Source organism: Pelophylax lessonae (assembly GCF_965119305.1).
Source record: "Pelophylax lessonae genome assembly, chromosome: 6".
NCBI lineage: Eukaryota > Metazoa > Chordata > Amphibia > Anura > Ranidae > Pelophylax > Pelophylax lessonae.
In genome coordinates, this window is record NC_138773.1 from 133,976,455 (window position 1) to 133,999,412 (window position 22,958).

Here is a 22,958-nt window from a genome sequence, read left to right on the forward strand (position 1 = left end):
ATAGTTTTTTTTATTGCAAGGTGCAATACAACAGTACGCAATGGGTGTATCTAACTGTAACATATGCAGCCAGGGCCGAAATTTAAATTTTTTGGTCCCCTAAATAGTGTTTTTACTGTAAGGCGCAATTCAACAGTACGCAATGGGTGTATCTCACTGTAAAATATGCGGACAGGACAGCAATAAACTCTTTTGGTCCCCTAAATAGTTTTTTATTGCAAGGCGCAATACAACAGTACGCAATGGGTGTATCTCACTGTAACATATGCGGACAGGGCCGCAATAAACTTTTTTGCCCCTATATGTTTTTTTAATCGCATGGCGCAATACAACAGTACGCAATGGGTGTATCTCACTGTAACATATGCAGACAGGGCCGCAATCAAATTTTTGGTCCCCTAAATAGTTTTTTTAATGCAAGGCGCAATTCAACAGTACGCAATGGGTGTATCTCACTGTAACATATGCAGACAGCGCCGAAATTTAACTTTTTTTGTCCCCTAAATAGTTTTTTATTGCAAGGCTCAATACAACAGTACGCAATGGGTGTATCTCACTGTAACATATGCGGACAGGGCCGCAATAAACTTTTTTGCCCCTAAATGTTTTTTTAATCGCACGGCGCAATACAACAGTACGCAATGGGTGTATGTCATTGTGATATATGCAGACAGGGCCTCAATCAACTTTTTTGGTCCCTAAATAGTTTTTTTATTGCAAGTTGCAATTACACAGTACGCAATGGGTGTATCTCACTGTAACATGTGCAGACAGGGCCTCAATCAACTTTTGTTGCCCCCTAAATTGTTTTTTTATTGCAAGGCGCAATAGAACAGTATGCAATGGGTGTAACTCACTGTCACATATGCAGAAAGGGCCGCAATCAACTTTTTTGTCCCCTAAATAGTTTTTTATTGTAAGGCGCAATTCAACAGTACGCAGTGGGGTGTATCTCACTGTAACATATGCGGACAGGGCAGCAATAAACTCTTTTAGTCCCCTAAATAGTTTTTTTTTATTGCAAGGCGCAATACAACAGTACGCAATTGGTGTATCTCACTGTAACATATGCGGACAGGGCCACAATAAACTTTTTTGCCCCTATATGTTTTTTTAATCGCATGGCGCAATACAACAGTACGCAATGGGTGTATGTCACTGTGACATATGCACACAGGGCCGCAATCAACTTTTTTTGTCCCCAAAATAGTTTTTTTATTGTAAGGCGCAATTCAACAGTACGCAATGGGTGTATCTCACTGTAACATATGCAGACAGGGCCGCAATCAACTTTTTTTTCCCCAAAATAGTTTTTTTTATTGCAAGGCGCAATTCAACAGTACGCAATGGGTGTATCTCACTGTAACATATGCAGACAGGGCCGCAATTTAAATTTTTTGGTCCCCTAAATAGTTTTTTTATTGCAAGGCGCAATTCAACAGTACGCAATGAGTGTATCTCACTGTAACATATGAAGACAGGGCTGAAATCAACTTTTTTGGTCCCCTAAATAGTATTTTTTATTGCAATGCACAATTCAACAGTATGCAATGGGTGTATCTCACTTTAACATATGCATACAGGGTCGCAATCAACTTTTTTTGTCCCCTAAATAGTTTTTTATTGCAAGGCTCAATACAACAGTACGCAATGGGTGTATCTCACTGTAACATATGCAAACAGGGCCGCAATAAAATTTTTTGCCCCTAAATGTTTCTTTAATCGCACGGCGCAATACAACAGTACGCAATGGGTGTATGTCACTGTGATATTTGCAGACAGGGCCGCAATCAACTTTTTTTGTCCACTAAATTGTTTTTTTATTGCAAGGCGCAATTCAAGAGTACGCAATGGGTGTATCTCACTGTAACATGTGCAGACAGGCCCGCAATCAACTTTTTTGGTCCCTAAATAGTTTTTTTTATTGCAAGTTGCAATTATACAGTACGCAATGGGTGTATCTCACTGTAACATATGCAGACAGGGCCTCAATCAACTTTTGTTGCCCCTAAATAGTTTTTTTTATTGCAAGGCGCAATACAACAGTACGCAATGGGTGTATCTCACTGTAACATATGCGGACAGCGCCACAATAAACTTTTTTGCCCCTATATGTTTTTTTTTAATCGCATGGCGCAATACAACAGTACGCAATGGGTGTATGTCACTGTGACATATGCAGACAGGGCTGCAATCAACTTTTTTTGTCCCCAAAATAGTTTTTTATTGCAAGGCTCAATACAACAGTACGCAATGGGTGTATCTCACTGTAACATATGCGGACAGGGCCGCAATAAACTTTTTTGCCCCTAAATGTTTTTTTAATCGCACGGCGCAATACAACAGTACGCAATGGGTGTATGTCACTGTGATATTTGCAGACAGGGCCGCAATCAACTTTTTTTGTCCACTAAATTGTTTTTTTATTGCAAGGCGCAATTCAACAGTACGCAATGGGTGTATCTCACTGTAACATGTGCAGACAGGACCGCAATCAACTTTTTTGGTCCCTAAATAGTTTTTTTTATTGCAAGTTGCAATTATACAGTACGCAATGGGTGTATCTCACTGTAACATATGCAGACAGGGCCTCAATCAACTTTTGTTGCCCCCTAAATAGTTTTTTTTATTGCAAGGTGCAATACAACAGTACGCAATGGGTGTATCTAACTGTAACATATGCAGCCAGGGCCGAAATTTAAATTTTTTGGTCCCCTAAATAGTGTTTTTATTGTAAGGCGCAATTCAACAGTACGCAATGGGTGTATCTCACTGTAAAATATGCGGACAGGACAGCAATAAACTCTTTTGGTCCCCTAAATAGTTTTTTATTGCAAGGCGCAATACAACAGTACGCAATGGGTGTATCTCACTGTAACATATGCGGACAGGGCCGCAATAAACTTTTTTGCCCCTATATGTTTTTTTAATCGCATGGCGCAATACAACAGTACGCAATGGGTGTATCTCACTGTAACATATGCAGACAGGGCCGCAATCAAATTTTTTTGCCCCTAAATAGTTTTTTTAATGCAAGGCGCAATACAACAGTACGCAATGGGTGTATCTCACTGTAACATATGCAGACAGGGCCGCAATTTAAATTTTTTGGTCCCCTAAATATTTTTTTTATTGCAAGGCGCAATTCAACAGTACGCAATGGGTGTATCTCACTGTAACATATGCAGACAGCGCCGAAATTTAACTTTTTTTGTCCCCTAAATAGTTTTTTATTGCAAGGCTCAATACAACAGTACACAATGGGTGTATCTCACTGTAACATATGCGGACAGGGCCGCAATAAACTTTTTTGCCCCTAAATGTTTTTTTAATCGCACGGTGCAATACAACAGTACGCAATGGGTGTATGTCATTGTGATATATGCAGACAGGGCCGCAATCAACTTTTTTTGTCCCCTAAATAGTTTTTTTTATTGCAAGGCGCAATTCAACAGTACGCAATGGGTGTATCTCACTGTAACATGTGCAGACAGGGCCGCAATCAACCTTTTTGGTCCCTAAATAGTTTTTTTTATTGCAAGTTGCAATTACACAGTACGCAATGGGTGTATCTCACTGTAACATATGCAGACAGGGCCTCAATCAACTTTTGTTGCCCCCTAAATTGTTTTTTTATTGCAAGGCGCAATAGAACAGTATGCAATGGGTGTAACTCACTGTCACATATGCAGAAAGGGCCGCAATCAACTTTTTTGTCCCCTAAATAGTTTTTTATTGTAAGGCGCAATTCAACAGTACGCAGTGGGTGTATCTCAATGTAACATATGCGGACAGGGCAGCAATAAACTCTTTTAGTCCCCTAAATAGTTTTTTTTTATTGCAAGGCGCAATACAACAGTACGCAATGGGTGTATCTCACTGTAACATATGCGGACAGGGCCACAATAAACTTTTTTGCCCCTATATGTTTTTTTAATCGCATGGCGCAATACAACAGTACGCAATGGGTGTATGTCACTGTGACATATGCACACAGGGCCGCAATCAACTTTTTTTTTCCCAAAATAGTTTTTTTTATTGCAAGGCGCAATTCAACAGTACGCAATGGGTGTATCTCACTGTAACATATGCAGACAGGGCCGCAATCAACTTTTTTGGTCCCCTAAATAGTTTTTTTTTGTTGCAAGGCGCAATACAACAGTACGCAATGGGTGTATCTCACTGTAACATATGCGGACAGGGCCGCAATAAACTTTTTTGCCCCTATATGTTTTTTTAATCGCATGGCGCAATACAACAGTACGCAATGGGTGTATCTCACTGTAACATATGCAGACAGGGCCGCAATCAAATTTTTTTGCCCCTAAATAGTTTTTTTAATGCAAGGCGCAATACAACAGTACGCAATGGGTGTATCTCACTGTAACATATGCAGACAGGGCCGCAATTTAAATTTTTTGGTCCCCTAAATATTTTTTTTATTGCAAGGCGCAATTCAACAGTACGCAATGGGTGTATCTCACTGTAACATATGCAGACAGCGCCGAAATTTAACTTTTTTTGTCCCCTAAATAGTTTTTTATTGCAAGGCTCAATACAACAGTACACAATGGGTGTATCTCACTGTAACATATGCGGACAGGGCCGCAATAAACTTTTTTGCCCCTAAATGTTTTTTTAATCGCACGGTGCAATACAACAGTACGCAATGGGTGTATGTCATTGTGATATATGCAGACAGGGCCGCAATCAACTTTTTTTGTCCCCTAAATAGTTTTTTTTATTGCAAGGCGCAATTCAACAGTACGCAATGGGTGTATCTCACTGTAACATGTGCAGACAGGGCCGCAATCAACCTTTTTGGTCCCTAAATAGTTTTTTTTATTGCAAGTTGCAATTACACAGTACGCAATGGGTGTATCTCACTGTAACATATGCAGACAGGGCCTCAATCAACTTTTGTTGCCCCCTAAATTGTTTTTTTATTGCAAGGCGCAATAGAACAGTATGCAATGGGTGTAACTCACTGTCACATATGCAGAAAGGGCCGCAATCAACTTTTTTGTCCCCTAAATAGTTTTTTATTGTAAGGCGCAATTCAACAGTACGCAGTGGGTGTATCTCAATGTAACATATGCGGACAGGGCAGCAATAAACTCTTTTAGTCCCCTAAATAGTTTTTTTTTATTGCAAGGCGCAATACAACAGTACGCAATGGGTGTATCTCACTGTAACATATGCGGACAGGGCCACAATAAACTTTTTTGCCCCTATATGTTTTTTTAATCGCATGGCGCAATACAACAGTACGCAATGGGTGTATGTCACTGTGACATATGCACACAGGGCCGCAATCAACTTTTTTTTTCCCAAAATAGTTTTTTTTATTGCAAGGCGCAATTCAACAGTACGCAATGGGTGTATCTCACTGTAACATATGCAGACAGGGCCGCAATCAACTTTTTTTTCCCCAAAATAGTTTTTTTTATTGCAAGGCGCAATTCAACAGTACGCAATGGGTGTATCTCACTGTAACATATGCAGACAGGGCCGCAATCAACTTTTTTGGTCCCCTAAATATTTTTTTTTATTGCAAGGCGCAATACAACAGTACGCAATGGGTGTATCTCACTGTAACATATGCAGACAGGGCCGCAATTTAAATTTTTTGGTCCCTTAATAGTTTTTTTATTGCAAGGCGCAATTGAACAGTACGCAATGGGTGTATCTCACTGTAACATATGAAGACAGGGCCGAAATCAACTTTTTTGGTCCCCTAAATAGTATTTTTTATTGCAATGCACAATTCAACAGTATGCAATGGGTGTATCTCACTTTAACATATGCATACAGGGTCGCAATCAACTTTTTTTGTCCCCTAAATAGTTTTTTATTGCAAGGCTCAATACAACAGTACGCAATGGGTGTATCTCACTGTAACATATGCGGACAGGGCCGCAATAAACTTTTTTGCCCCTAAATGTTTTTTTAATCGCACGGCGCAATACAACAGTACGCAATGGGTGTATGTCACTGTGATATTTGCAGACAGGGCCGCAATCAACTTTTTTTGTCCACTAAATTGTTTTTTTATTGCAAGGCGCAATTCAACAGTACGCAATGGGTGTATCTCACTGTAACATGTGCAGACAGGCCTGCAATCAACTTTTTTGGTCCCTAAATAGTTTTTTATTGCAAGTTGCAATTATACAGTACGCAATGGGTGTATCTCACTGTAACATATGCAGACAGGGCCTCAATCAACTTTTGTTGCCCCCTAAATAGTTTTTTTTATTGCAAGGCGCAATACAACAGTACGCAATGGGTGTATCTCACTGTAACATATGCGGACAGCGCCACAATAAACTTTTTTGCCCCTATGTGTTTTTTTTTAATCGCATGGCGCAATACAACAGTACGCAATGGGTGTATGTCACTGTGACATATGCAGACAGGGCTGCAATCAACTTTTTTTGTCCCCAAAATAGTTTTTTTTATTGCAAGGCGCAATTCAACAGTACGCAATGGGTGTATCTCACTGTAACATATGCAGACAGGGCCGCAATCAACTTTTTTGGTCCCCTAAATAGTTTTTTTTGTTGCAAGGCGCAATTCAACAGTACGCAATGGGTGTATCTCACTGTAACATATGCGGACAGGGTAGCAATAAACTCTTTTGTCCCCTAATTCGTTTTTTGATTGCACGGCGCAATGGAACAGTATGCAATGGGTGTTTGTCACTGGAACATATGCGGACAGGGCCGCAATAAACTCTTTTGTCTCCAAAATAGTTTTTTTATTCCACGGCGCAATATAACAGTATACAATGGTGTATGTCACTGTAACAAATGCGGACAGGGCAGCAATAAACTCTTTTGTCCCCTTAATAGTTTTTTTTTAATTGCACGGCGCAATAGGACAGTATGCAATGGGTGTATGTCACTGTAACATATGCAGACAGGGCAGCAATAAACTCTTTTGCCCCCTAAATAGTTTTTTTTATTTGCAAGGCGCAATAGAACAGTATGCAATAGGTGTATGTCACTTTAATATATGCAGACAGGGCAGCAATAAACTTTTTTGGTCCTGTAAATAGTTTTTTTTTATTGTAAGGCGCAATTCAACAGTACGCAATGGGTGTATCTCACTGTAAAATATGCAGACAGGGCAGCAATAAACTTTTTTGGTCCTGTAAATAGTTTTTTTTTTATTGTAAGGCGCAATTCAACAGTACGCAATGGGTGTATCTCACTGTAAAATATGCGGATAGGGCAGCAATAAACTCTTTTGGTCCCCTAAATAGTTTTTTTAATCGCATGGCGCAATACAACAGTACGCAATGGGTGTATCTCACTGTAACATATGCAGACAGCGCCGAAATTTAACTTTTTTTGTCCCCTAAATAGTTTTTTATTGCAAGGCGCAATACAACAGTACGCAATGGGTGTATGTCACTGTGATATATGCAGACAGGGACGCAATCAACTTTTTTTGTCCCCTAAATAGTTTTTTTTTTTGCAAGGTGCAATTCAACAGTACGCAATGGGTGTATCTCACTGTAACATGTGCAGACAGGACCGCAATCAACTTTTTTGGTCCCTAAATAGTTTTTTTTATTGCAAGTTGCAATTACACAGTACGCAATGGGTGTATCTCACTGTAACATATGCAGACAGGGCCTCAATCAACTTTTGTTGCCCCCTAAATAGTTTTTTTTATTGCAAGGCGCAATAGAACAGTATGCAATGGGTGTAACTCACTGTCACATATGCAGACAGGGCCGCAATCAACTTTTTTGTCCTATAAATAGTTTTTTTATTGCAAGGCGCAATTCAACAGTAAGCAGTGGGTGTATCTCACTGTAACATATGCGGACAGGGCAGCAATAAACTCTTTTGGTCCCCTAAATAGTTTCTTTTTATTGCAAGGCGCAATACAACAGTACGCAATGGGTGTATCTCACTGTAACATATGCTTACAGGGCCACAATAAACTTTTTTGCCCCTATGTGTTTTTTTAATCGCATGGCGCAATACAACAGTACGCAATGGGTGTATGTCACTGTGACATATGCAGACAGGGCCGCAATCAACTTTTTTTGTCCCCAAAATAGTTTTTTTTATTGCACGGCGCAATTCAACAGTACGCAATGGGTGTATCTCACTGAAACATATGCAGACAGGGCCGCAATCAACTTTTTTGGTCCCCTAAATCGTTTTTTTTATTGCAAGGCGCAATTCAACAGTACGCAATGGGTGTATCTCACTGTAACATATGCAGACAGGGCCGAAATCAACTTTTTTGGTCCCCTAAATAGTTTTTTTATTGCAAGGCACAATTCAACAGTATGCAATGGGTGTATCTCACTGTAACATATGCATACAGGGCCGCAATCAACTTTTTTTGTCCCCAAAATAGTTTTTTTTATTGCAAGGCGCAATTCAACAGTACACAATGGGTGTATCTCACTGTAAAATATGCAGACAGGGCCGCAATAAACTTTTTTGGTCCCCTAAATAGTTTTTTTATTGCAAGGTGCAATACAACAGTACGCAATGGGTGTATCTCACTGTAACATATGCAGACAGGGCCGAAATTTAAATTTTTTGGTCCCCTAAATAGTTTTTTATTGTAAGGCGCAATTCAACAGTACGCAATGGGTGTATCTCACTGTAAAATATGCGGACAGGACAGCAGTAAACTCTTTTGGTCCCCTAAATAGTTTTTTTATTGCAAGGCGCAATACAACAGTACGCAATGGGTGTATCTCACTGTAACATATGCGGACAGGGCCGCAATAAACTTTTTTGCCCCTATATGTTTTTTTAATCGCATGGTGCAATACAACAGTACGCAATGGGTGTATTTCACTGTAACATATGCAGACAGGGCCGCAATCAAATTTTTGGTCCCCTAAATAGTTTTTTATTGCAAGGCGCAATTCAACAGTACGCAATGGGTGTATCTCACTGTAACATATGCAGACAGCGCCGAAATTTAACTTTTTTTGTCCCCTAAATAGTTTTTTATTGCAAGGCTCAATACAACAGTACGCAATGGGTGTATCTCACTATAACATATGCGGACAGGGCCGCAATAAACTTTTTTGCCCCTATATGTTTTTTTAATCGCATGGCGCAATACAACAGTACGCAATGGGTGTATCTCACTGTAACAAATGCAGACAGGGCCGCAATCAAATTTTTGGTCCCCTAAATAGTTTTTTTATTGCAAGGCGCAATTCAACAGTACGCAATGGGTGTATCTCACTGTAACATATGCAGACAGCGCCGAAATTTAACTTTTTTTGTCCCCTAAATAGTTTTTTATTGCAAGGCTCAATACAACAGTACGCAATGGGTGTATCTCAATGTAACATATGCGGACAGGGCCGCAATAAACTTTTTTGCCCCTAAATGTTTTTTTAATCGCACGGCGCATTACAACAGTACGCAATGGGTGTATGTCACTGTGATATATGCAGACAGGGCCGCAATCAACTTTTTTTGTCCCCTAAATAGTTTTTTTTATTGCAAGGCACAATTCAACAGTACGCAATGGGTGTATCTCACTGTAACATGTGCAGACAGGGCCGCAATCAACTTTTTTGGTCCCTAAATAGTTTTTTTTATTGCAAGTTGCAATTACACAGTACGCAATGGGTGTATCTCACTGTAATATATGCAGACAGGGCCTCAATCAACTTTTGTTGCCCCCCTAAATTGTTTTTTTATTTCAAGGCGCAATAGAACAGTATGCAATGGGTGTAACTCACTGTCACATATGCAGAAAGGGCCGCAATCAACTTTTTTGTCCTCTAAAAAAAATTTTTTATTGCAAGGCGCAATTCAACAGTACGCAATGGGTGTATCTCACTGTAAAATATGCAGACAGGGCTGCAATCAACTTTTTTGTCCCCTAAATAGTTTTTTTTATTGTAAGGCGCAATTCAACAGTACGCAGTGGGTGTATCTCACTGTAACATATGCGAACAGGGCAGCAATAAACTCTTTTAGTCCCCTAAATAGTTTTTTTTTATTGCAAGGCACAATACAACAGTACGCAATGGGTGTATCTCACTGTAACATATGCGGACAGGGCCACAATAAACTTTTTTGCCCCTATATGTTTTTTTAATCGCATGGCGCAATACAACAGTACGCAATGGGTGTATGTCACTGTGACATATGCACACAGGGCCGCAATCAACTTTTTTTGTCCCCAAAATAGTTTTTTTATTGCAAGGCGCAATTCAACAGTACGCAATGGGTGTATCTCACTGTAACATATGCAGACAGGGCCGCAATCAACTTTTTTGGTCCCCTAAATAGTTTTTTTTTATTGCAAGGCACAATACAACAGTACGCAATGGGTGTATCTCAATGTAACATATGCGGGCAGGGCCGCAATAAACTTTTTTGCCCCTAAATGTTTTTTTAATCACACGGCTCAATACAACAGTACGCAATGGGTGTATGTCACTGTGATATTTGCAGACAGGGCCGCAATCAACTTTTTTTGTCCCCTAAATAGTTTTTTTATTGCAAGGCGCAATTCAACAGTACGCAATGGGTGTATCTCACTGTAACATGTGCAGACAGGGCCACAATCAACTTTTTTGGTCCCTAAATAGTTTTTTTTATTGCAAGTTGCAATTTTACAGTACGCAATGGGTGTATCTCACTGTAACATATGCAGACAGGGCCTCAATCAACTTTTGTTGCCCCCTAAATATTTTTTTTTTATTGCAAGGCGCAATACAACAGTACGCAATGGGTGTATCTCACTGTAACATATGCGGACAGGGCCACAATAAACTTTTTTGCCCCTATATGTTTTTTTTTAATCGCATGGCGCAATACAACAGTACGTAATGGGTGTATGTCACTGTGACATATGCAGACAGGGCCGCAATCAACTTTTTTTCCCCAAAATATTTTTTTTTATTGCAAGGCGCAATTCATCAGTACTCAATGGGTGTATCTCACTTTAACATATGCAGACAGGGCCGCAATCAACTTTTTTGGTCCCCTAAATAGTTTTTTTTTGTTGCAAGGCGCAATTCAACAGTACGCAATGGGTGTATCTCACTGTAACATATGCGGACAGGGTAGCAATAAACTCTTTTGTCCCCTAATTCGTTTTTTGATTGCACGGCGCAATGGAACAGTATGCAATGGGTGTTTGTCACTGTAACATATGCGGACAGGGCCGCAATAAACTCTTTTGTCTCCAAAATAGTTTTTTTATTCCACGGCGCAATAGAACAGTATACAATGGGTGTATGTCACTGTAACAAATGCGGACATGGCAGCAATAAACTCTTTTGTCCACTAAATAGTTTTTTTTTAATTGCACGGCGCAATAGAACAGTATGCAATGGGTGTATGTTACTGTAACATATGCAGACAGGGCAGCAATAAACTCTTTTGCCCCCTAAATAGTTTTTTTTATTTGCAAGGCGCAATAGAACAGTATGCAATGGGTGTATGTCACTGTAATATATGCAGACAGGGCAGCAATAAACTTTTTTGGTCCTGTAAATAGTTTTTTTTATTGTAAGGCGCAATTCAACAGTACGCAATGGGTGTATCTGTAATGTTCCGGTACCTCTGGTACCCTTGCTTCCATATTTCTCCTCTCTTAATTGCGTCCCATCTTGTATAACAAAGGACGCATATACCTTTAAGACCGGATGACATCACTGCCGAGCGCCGCTATGAGCGGCTATTTCAATCGCCGGTTTGCTCTCACTCATCGCTCGTTCAAACCCACATGTTCATCGCACCTGCGTAGGTGAGAAGTCGGAGCTGCTGACATACCTTCCTTGCTGAACTGAAGCCGGAAACCTCGCTGGTGATCCGTATCTCGCTACGGGATCACCCCTCTCCAATGGACACTGTTATTCCTAAACCTATCTAAGTGATAAGTACCCCGCAGGGGATTCTTGCTACCAATCTCCTACTGTCATCTACTGCAATTACCAAGACTATCTATCTATCTATTCACTATCACCTGCATAAGACTGTTAGCTCTTGGGACTACCTTGAACTATCCTTGCACTAGGTTACTCTGTCTAAGTATACTCCATCTGTGTCCTCTTACCATCTGCACTATACTTGACATCAGAACCTATCTGCTTTACCATCACCTGCAACTCTCCTAATACTACTTCTAGTGCTCACCATACAATAGCCTGTCTCTCATCTATATCCTCATATACTCTATCCCTCCATTAAACATCTATTGATATATATATAGTATATAACAGGCTGTACACGGTGATGAAGTCCTGAGAGTTGTATATGTTGTTCAACAGATTCTCTACAAGGTTACTGAGTGTAATAATTCTGCAGCTGTAAATCCATCCACAAACAAAAACGCATGAACGTTACAGATTGAACGAGCCTTAAAAAAATATGGATTCAGCAGAGTTATCCACTCATGTACTACAATTAAAACAGCAAGTAGATGCATTGATCCATGCGCTTACAGAGGTAAAAAATGACAATCAAACCTTGAGACAGCAGCTTGGCCGTCTCACACAGCCTCCTGCTGCTCAGCCCCGTGAGCCCAAGATAAACCCTCCTATAGTGTTTTCTGGTGATCGGAGCAAATTCCGTGAATTTAAAAACGCATGTCAATTGTTTTTTTTTGTTAAAACCTCTAACCTACACCACTGACCAAATTAAGGTTTGTACTATCATCTCCTATTTAACGGGTGAACCCCGGGCCTGGGCAGATGCTCTCTTTGAAAAGGATGATCCACTCCTTAATTCTTATCCCTTATTTCTAGCACAACTTGCTACTTTATATGAAGACCCCAACAAGCAGAGTACCGCTGACACACAATTACGGGCCTTAAAACAAGGAAGGAGACCTGTTGAAGATTTCGTGGCGAATTTTAAAAGATGGTCCCCTGATTCAGGGTGGAACGACACATCTTTGCGAACGCAGTTTAGACTCGGTCTATCTGAGGCCGTTAAAGACAAGCTCACCCGAGCGGATTTACCTGGCACTCTAGAGGGACTGATCCAGACCAGTATCAATATTGACAGACGACTACGAGAAAGAAAGGCTGAGAAGATGGGCTCACCATTTTCCAGTCCTTCTCGGATGTTGCCTGATGACCCTACTCCTATGGAAGTAGGAATGATACGTCCACCTCTGACCCTTTCTGAACGTGCCAGGAGGAAAACCGAACATCTTTGCATGTACTGCGCATCCCCGAATCATTTGGTGAACGACTGTCCTCTTGTCCGCAGAAAAGAGGGTGAGTGTTCAAATGTCTTGCTAGGAGGACTCACAACTTCCTTCTCTAATCCTTATCTTTTTGTTCAATTAACATTGCAGTGGGACCAAACTAGGATCACCACCAAGGCTATGATTGACACAGGATCTTGTGGAAACTACATTGACATTTGTTTTGTCTCCCTTAATAAAATACCTATTGTTTCAAAACCCAAACCTGTCTCCGTTAGTTTTATTAACGGTACCCCTTTATCCTCTGGTCCTATCACCAGTCAGACACAGGCACTTCTTGTAACTGCTGACGAGTCTCATGTGGAGACCACCACCTTTGATGTATTAACTTCACCACATTTTCCAATCATTTTGGGACTTCCCTGGTTACACATACATCAACCAATCATCGATTGGAAAACAAAAACGTTAACCTTCTCTTCTCACACATGATAGGATCCTGTCTGTACTGCCGGATGACATTATTCCTAAGTGTTATCAAGATTTATCGGAGGTTTTCCTTGAGAAAAACGCTCAAATGCTACCTCCTCATAGGGACTATGATTGTTGTATCGATCTGCTCCCTAATAGCAAGTTGCCTTACGGACATGTATATCCTCTCTCACAGGATGAACTCTCTCACCTTAAGGAGTATCTGGATGAAAACTTGGCAAAAGGATTCATCCGACCTTCTACTTCCTCCACTGCGGCTGGGCTCTTCTTCGTCCGCAATAAGGACTCTAGCCTTAGGCCTATCATTGATTTCAGACAATTAAATGCCATCACAATAAAGGATCGTTATCCTTTACCCCTTATTCCTGAACTTATCGAACAGGTGCGTGGGGCTTCTTTCTTTTGAAAATTGGACCTAAAAGGGGCATACAATTTAATTTGAATCCGTAAAGGGGATGAATGGAAGACGGCATTCAGAACCAGATACGGACTGTTTGAGTACCTTGTAATGCCATTTGGGCTATGTAATGCCCCCGCAGCAACGGTTTATAAACGAGATATTCCGAGACTTGCTTGATGTTTGTGTGGTAGTATATTTGGACGATATACCTATCTATTCTCATTCCTTACCTGAGCACATAAAACATGTGAGACTTGTGTTGTCAAGACTAGGGTTGAGCGGACACCTAGATGCCCGTGTTCGACGGGTTCGGCCGAACTTTAAAAAAAAGTCCGGGTCCGTGTCCCGGACTTTTACCGAACTTTTCCCGGACACCGAACCCCATTGAAGTCAATGGGGACCCGAACTTTAAGGCACTAAAATGGCTCTAAAACACCAAAGGAAAGGGCTAGAGTGCTGCAAATGGCAGCAAAACGTAATTAAGAGCATGGCAAGTGCTCTGCAAACAAATGTGGATAGGGAAATAACTTAAAACACCAAAAAAAACAGAAAAATAAAACAATGTTCTTCTTCATCTCTGAAGGACGAGGCCCATATGGAGTAGGAGGGAGGTTGAGGTGGTGGTGGATGTGGCAGTGACATAGGCATGCGCACAGGGTGTGCCGGGTGTGCCTGGGCACACCCTAATCACCTAGGGCACATAGCATTGCCAGTGAGGAGATGGGAAAGATCTCCCTCGGACCTGCTCTGCTCTATTTCTCTTTGCCTACAGGTACATGGCCCCGATACATTACTCTCCCTGCTGGCAAACACATGCATGTGTATTTCAACTTTGGGGTGCACACCTTAATGCAATAGGCTGCGCACACCTATGGGCGGTGTAGGTGGAAGCGGCGGTGGAGGAGGACCAGGGCCGGATTAAGAGCATCATGGGCTTGGTGCTGAGGATTTTGAAGGGCCTTAAGGGCCGTGCCTTGCCATGCACCCAGAGGAGGAAGGGTGCAGCCATGCATGCCTAATTCAACATGGGATGCTGTCTCTGAAGCCCATAAACACATCCATGCATCGGCAACTGTCCCTCCTTGTCTGGCCTTCGCGCTGTGTGGGGAGGTTCTGAGGGTGCTGCCTGGGGAAGCGAGCATAGAAGCCAGACTTCTGTGTTTACAAGTGACAGAAGAGCGGTAACAGTGAATATGGCCAACCCGGGGCCTATATAAAAGGTAGGGGCCTGGAGCTGCAGCTCCAATAGCCCCTACGTTAATCTGGCCCTGAGGAGGAGGACGAGGTAGCCAACACTGCTTCTTTTCACAAATTTTAAATGAGGGTACACCCCAAAAGAGTGAGAAAGAGCAAAAATGGAACAATGGGTGGGTAAGGTCGGTATCCATTGCTATTTTGCATAAGGTACGGAAAAGTCCCGTGGGATCCATGCGTGGTTCATTTTAATGAACGTGAGCTTGTCCACATTGTCTCTGGACAGGCGGCTGCGCTTGTCTGTTATAACGCCCCCAGCCGTGCTAAATACCCGTTCAGATAATACACTGGCTGCAGGGCACGCCAGCACCTCCAAGGTGTAAAGGGCAAGCTCAGGCCATGTGCCCAATTTGGAGACCCAGAAGTTGAAGGGGGCAGACCCCTCATTCACTACATGTAGGCGTGTGCACACATACTGCTCCACCATGTTGGTAAAATGCTGCCTCCTGCTAAGACGTTCCATCTGAGCTGCTGGTGCTGCTGTTTGTTGTGGCGTGCTGACAAAAGCTTTTCCACATTTCGGCCATGCTAACCCTGCCTTCTGAGGTGCTGGCGGTGCCCTGGTTGCGTTGGCGACCTCCTCCTCCTCCTCCTCTGCCTTGTGCTTCCACTGCGGCCCCGCTGTCAGATGGGAATGCCAGCAGCATGGCGTCTACCAGCGTGCGCTTGTACTCGCGCATCTTGCGATCGCGCTCCAGTGAGTGAATTAAGGACGGTACGTTGTCCTTGTAACGGGGATCCAGCAGCGTGGCCACCCAGTAATCAGCACAAGTTAGAATGTGGGCAACTCGGCGGTCGTTGTGGAGATACTGCAGCATGTAATCGCTCATGTGTGCCAGGCTGCCCAGAGGCAACGAAAGGCTGTCCTCTGTGGGAGGTGTATCGTCCGTGTCCTCTGTATCCCCCCAGCCACGCACCAGTGATGGCCATGAGCTGGCCTGGGTGCCACCCTGCTGTGAACATGGTTCCATCTCCTCCTCCAGCTCCTCCTCCTCCTCATCCTCCTCATCCTCCAGAACTGTGCCCCTGCTGGACAATTGTGTCCCTGGCGTTTGTGTGTGCAGGAACCCACCCTCGGAGCCCCTTGCGAATGACTGCCCTGAAAGCCTTGGAAATGTTACCTCTTCATCCTCCTCCTCCTCCTCATCCTGTGCCACATCCTCTTCCATCATCGCCCGAATTGTTTTTTCAAGGAGGCATAGAAGTGGGATAGTTAAGCTGAGAACGGCGTCATTGCCACTGGCCATGTTGGTGGAGTACTCAAAACAGCGCAACAAGGCACACAGGTCTCGCATGGAGGCCCAGTTATTGGTGGTGAAGTGGTGCTGTTCCGCAGAGCGACTCACGCGTGCGTGCTGCAGCTGAAACTCCACTATGGCCTGCTGCTGCTCGCACAGTCTTTCCAGCATGTGCAAGGTGGAGTTCCACCTTGTGGGAACGTCACATATGAGGCGGTGAGCGGGAAGGCCGAAGTTACGCTGCAGCGCTGCCAGGCGAGCAGCAGCAGGGTGAGAACGCCGAAAGTGCGCACAAACGGCCCGCACTTTCTGCAGCAGCTCTGACATATCGGGGTAGTTTTTAAGGAACCTCTGCACCACCAAATTCAGCACATGCGCCAGGCAAGGGATGTGCGTCAAACCGGCTAGGCCCAGAGCTGCTATGAGATTTCGCCCAGGCCGGGCTTGAGGCTCGCTGGCAGCAACCACTCATTTGTCTGCTGTTCCATGCTCCTCCACAACTCCTGCGCAGTGTGTGGTTTGTCCCCCAAACAGGCAAGTTGTAAAACTGCCTGCTGTCGTTTACCCCTGGCCGTGCTGAAGTTGGTGGTGAAGGTGTTACGCTGTCCGGATGAGGAGGCGGTAGAGGATGAGGAAGCGGAGTAGGAGGAGTTAGGAACAGGAGGCAAACTGAAGCGCCCTGCAATCCTCGGTGGTGGAAGGACATGCGCCAAATTGCTATCCGCCTCAGGCTCATCCGCCACTGCATTTACCCAGTGTGCCGTTAGGGAGATATAACGCCCCTGACCGTGCTTACTGGTCCACGTATCGGTAGTTAGGTGGACCTTGGCACAGATGGCGTTGCGCAGTGCACACCTGATTTTTTCCCCCACTTGGTTGTGCAGGGAAGGGATGGCTTGCCTGGAAAAGTAGTGGCGGCTGGGCACGACGTACTGTGGGACAGCCACCGACATAAGGTTTTTAAAACTGTGTGTCTCCACCAGACGGAATGACAGCATTTCAAAGGCCAATAATTTTGAAATGCTGGCATTCAGGGCCAGGGATCGCGGGTGGGTAGGGGGGTACTTCCTCTTCCTCTCAAGTGTTTGGGAGATGGAAAGCTGAACGCTTCCACGGGACATTGTGGAGATGGTTGTTGGTGACCCAGGTGGTGGTGTTGCTGACAGATCGTCTGTTTGCGGGGTGGCAGGTGCCGGTATCACTACAGATGTGGCTGAAGCGGCCGAGACTGCAGCAGAAGAGGAAGCAGGATGAGCCAGAGACGTTTCTTGGTTTTGAAGGTGTGTACTTCACTGCAGCTCGTGCTTTGCACTTAGATGCCTGATCATGCAGGTTGTGCTCAGGTTGAGAAGGTTTATGCCTCGCTTCAAGCTCTGATTGCACAGGGTGCAAACCACTCGTGTCCTGTCATCAGCACATTTTCTAAAGAACTTCCACGCTAGAGAACTCCTTTGAGCTGACTTTGGTGCGCTCGTTCCCTTGCTGCGTTGGGCAGTAGCGGGCGTAGTGTCTAGGGCACGGCCGCTCCGCTTCTGCACCCTGCTCCCTCTTCTGCTGTGCTGGTGGCTCTGTGCGACCACCGCCTCTTCCTCCAAACTACTCAGGTCACCTGCATGACGTTCATTCCATGTGGGGTCGAGGACCTCATCGTCCTCCACATCATCTTCCACCCAGTCTTCACCCCTGCCCTCCTTGTCGGTCTCCACAATGCTGAACGCCGCAGCAGTTGGCACCTGCGTTTCGTCATCATCGGAGACGTGCTGCGATGATCCTTGCATGTACTCATCTTGAGAAATAAGTGGTTGGGCATCGCTGCACTCAATCTCTTCCACTTCTGGGGCAGGGCTAGGTGGATGGCCCTGGGAAACCCTGCTGACAGAGTCATCAAAAAGAAGAAGAGACTGCTGTATGGCTTGGGGCTCAGACTGCTTGCCTGATTTGCAAGGGGGTGAGGTAAAAGATGGTTGGACATCGGCTGCAGGTGCCAACTGTGACCTTTCTGCAGTAGACTGGGTGGGAGACAATGTGAAGGAACTGGAGGCACTGTCAGCAGCAAACCAATCTACTATCGCCTCCACTTGTTCTTGCCTCATCACTTCTAGGGGCGTATGATGCCCTACCAAATACTGATGCAGGTTCTGTCGCCTACTCACACTTGAGGAAGGTGTTTCACTTGTGCGTGTAGCTGGCACAGATCGACCACGTCCTCTCCTTGCAACAGGAGCTCTACCAGCAGCACCACGACCCAGGCCACGGCCCTTATTTGACGGTCTCCTCATATTTCTGTAATTTAAGATCTTGCCCTAGAAAGGTTTTTATTGAATAGCGGAATAGGAAATATGATCCAAAAAAGTGTATGTATCTCGCACGTACAAAACCACACTAGGCCCCAATTACTATTGTTTCTACCCCTAAAAGGATGGATGAGGAGTAGGAGGAGTATGGAACAGACAGCACCCTCAAATCTTCAGAAGTATGAGATGAACCTCAAAAACTTGGAAAGGTGGATCTCACACGTACCGACACAGACTATCCCGCAATTCAATTGATCCTCAAAGGTTTTTATTGAATAGCGGAATAGGAAATATGATCAAAAAAAGTGTATGTATCTCGCACGTACACCACCACACTAGGCCCCAATTACTATTGTTTGTACCCCTAAAAGGATGGTTGAGCAGTAGGAGGAGGAGTATGGAACAGGCAGCACCCTCAAATTTCCAGAAGTATGAGATGAACCCCAAAAACTTGGAAAGGTGGATCTCACACGTACCGACACAAACTATCACGCAATTTAATTGATCCCCAAAGGTTTTAATTGAATAGCGGAATAGAAAATATGATCAAAAAGAAAGTGTATGTATCTCACACGTACACCACCACACTAGGCCCCAATTACTATTGTTTGTACCCCTAAAAGGATGGTTGAGCAGTAGGAGGAGGAGTATGGAACAGGCAGCACCCTCAAATCTTCAGAAGTATGAGATGAACCCCAAAAACTTGGAAAGATGGATCTCACACGTACCGACACAGACTATCACGCAATTTAATTGATCCCCAAAGGTTTTAATTGAATAGCGGAATAGAAAATATGATCAAAAAGAAAGTGTATGTATCTCACACGTACACCACCACACTAGGCCCCAATTACTATTGTTTGTACCCCTAAAAGGATGGTTGAGCAGTAGGAGGAGGAGTATGGAACAGGCAGCACCCTCAAATCTTCAGAAGTATGAGATGAACCCCAAAAACTTGGAAAGGTGAATCTCACACGTACCGACACAGACTATCACGCAATTTAATTGATCCCCAAAGGTTTTAATTGAATAGCGGAATAGAAAATATGATCAAAAAGAAAGTGTATGTATCTCACACGTACACCACCACACTAGGCCCCAATTACTATTGTTTGTACCCCTAAAAGGATGGTTGAGCAGTAGGAGGAGGAGTATGGAACAGGCAGCACCCTCAAATCTTCAGAAGTATGAGATGAACCCCAAAAACTTGGAAAGGTGGATCTCACACGTACCGACACAGACTATCACGCAATTTAATTGATCCCCAAAGGATTTAGTTGAATAGCGGAATAGAAAATATGATCAAAAAGAAAGTGTATGTATCTCACACGTACACCACCACACTAGGCCCCAATTACTATTGTTTGTACCCCTAAAAGGATGGATGAGCAGTAGGAGGAGGAGTATGGAACAGGCAGCACCCTCAAATCTTCAGAAGTATGAGATTGTGTTCACTGTACCCCACAAAGATTGTGTTCACTGCACCCCACAAAGATTGTGTTCACTGCACCTCAAAAAGGATTTTGTTCAATGCACCCCACAAAGATTGTGTTCACTGCACCCTAAAAGGATTTTGTTCACTGCACCCCAAAAAGATTGTGTTCACTGTACCCCCCGAAGATTGTGTTCACTGCACCCCACAAAGATTCTGTTCCCTGTACCCCACAAAGATTGTGTTCACTGCACCCCACAAAGGATTTTGTTCACTGCACCCCAAAAAGATTGTGTTCACTGCACCCCAAAAAGGATGTTGTTCACTGCACCCCAAAAAGGATTTTGTTCACTGCACCCCAAAAAGATTGTGTTCACTGCACCCCACAAAGATTGTGTTCACTGCACCCCACAAAGGATTTTGTTCACTGCACCCCACAAAGATTGTGTTCACTGCACCCCAAAAAGGATTTTGTTCACTGCACCCCAAAAAGATTGTGTTCACTGCACCCCACAAAGATTGTGTTCACTGCACCCCACAAAGGATTTTGTTCACTGCACCCCAAAACGATTGTGTTCACTGCACCCCACAAAGATTGTGTTCACTGCACCCCACAAAGAATTTTGTTCACTGCACCCCAAAAAGATTGTGTTCACTGTACCCCCCAAAGATTGTGTTCACTGCACCCCACAAAGATTCTGTTCACTGTACCCCACAAAGATTGTGTTCACTGCACCCTAAAAGGATTTTGTTCACTGCACCCCAAAAATGATGTTGTTCACTGCACCCCAAAAAGGATTTTGTTCACTGCACCCCAAAAAGGATGTTGTTCACTGCACCCCAAAAAGGATTTTGTTCACTGCACCCCAAAAAGATTGTGTTCACTGCACCCCACAAAGATTGTGTTCACTGCACCCCACAAAGGATTTTGTTCACTGCACCCCAAAAAGATTGTGTTCACTGCACCCCAAAAAGGATTTTGTTCACTGCACCCCAAAAAGGATGTTGTTCACTGCACCCCAAAAAGATTGTGTTCACTGCACCCGACAAAGATTGTGTTCACTGCACCCCACAAAGGATTTTGTTCACTGCACCCCAAAAAGATTGTGTTCACTGCACCCCAAAAAGGATGTTGTTCACTGCACCCCAAAAAGGATTTTGTTCACTGCACCCCAAAAAGATTTTGTTCACTGCACCCCAAAAAGGACGTTGTTCACTGCACCCCAAAAAGATTGTGTTCACTGCAGCCCAAAAAGATTGTGTTCACTGCAGCTCACACACAGAAAAATGGATGTGGATCACTGACACCTGCCTATCTCCTATCCCACACCACACAGCAATATCGATTGTAGTTTGTAGAACACAGTTTCCCTAAAATTCAGCAGCAGCAGCCTCTCCCTAACAGGATTGAGAAGAGATCGTAGATCAGGATTGAGTGCAGAGTCACCCCACCCCCCACACAGCAATATCGATTGTACTTTGTAGAAGACACTGACCCTATAATTCAGCAGACTCTATCCCTAAAATGCCTACAACTCGCCCTGCCTAAACACTCCGACCTGTCCCTCAATTCTATCCGGACACAAATGTTTTTTTCCTGCCTGTCTTTCCCTAATCAGCAGCCAGCATGTTGATGTGTGCTCTGTCCCTGATCTAAGCAGCAGAATGAAGACGCTGCGGCTGCCTGGAACTTATAAAGACTTGGTCACATGCTTCAGACGGCCAATCACAGCTACTGAGACATTTGCAGGCATGGCTGGGATGGCTTAAGGCACACCAGTTAAACGATTGTTGATTGGCTGTTGAAAGCCCGCCATGAAAAGAGCGCCAAAGCATGCAAAACCTGGAAATAAAACGACCGAACACGGATTTTTACCCGAACATACAGTAAAGTGTCCGTGTCCGTGTTCGGGTACAAAAAATCCAATTATTCGGTACGAACACGAATAATACAGTCCGTGTTCGCTCAACACTAGTCAAGACTACTTGCACATAACTTATATGTTAAATCAAAGAAATGTTTGTTTCATAAAGAGGAGGTACTATTCCTAGGATATATTATATCTAAAAGTGGAATCAAAATGGACATGAGCAAAATATCCTGCATTCTGGATTGGCCTGTGCCAACCACTCGCAAAGCATTACAAAGGTTCCTAGGATTCTCTAATTACTATAGGAAATTCATTAAAAACTTCTCTGCGATTGTGAAACCTCTCACACAACTTACAAGCACGAAGAGACCATTTAATTGGACAAAAGAAGCAAATGGAGCATTCTCTCTGCTGAAATCAAGCTTTACCACTGCCCCCATACTATGCCATCCAGACCCATCCCTTCAATACATCTTGGAGGTAGATGCGTCTAATATGGCAGTAGGAGCAGTTCTCTCACAACGACCAACAAACACCTCACCTCTTCACCCAGTTGCTTTCTTTTCAAAGTCATTAAGTAGCCCCGAGGTGAACTACCCAGTAGGTGAGAAGGAGTTATTAGCCATAAAACAGGCATTAGAGAATTGGAAACATCTACTTGAGGGCACTCAATTGCCAATTCTGATATATACTGATCACAAAAACCTCCAATACCTTCAGACTAATAGAACTCTTTCCCACCGGCAGGTACGGTGGTCGTTATTCTTTCTGAGATTTAATTTTTTAGTAACTTTCACGCCCGCAGACAAAAAT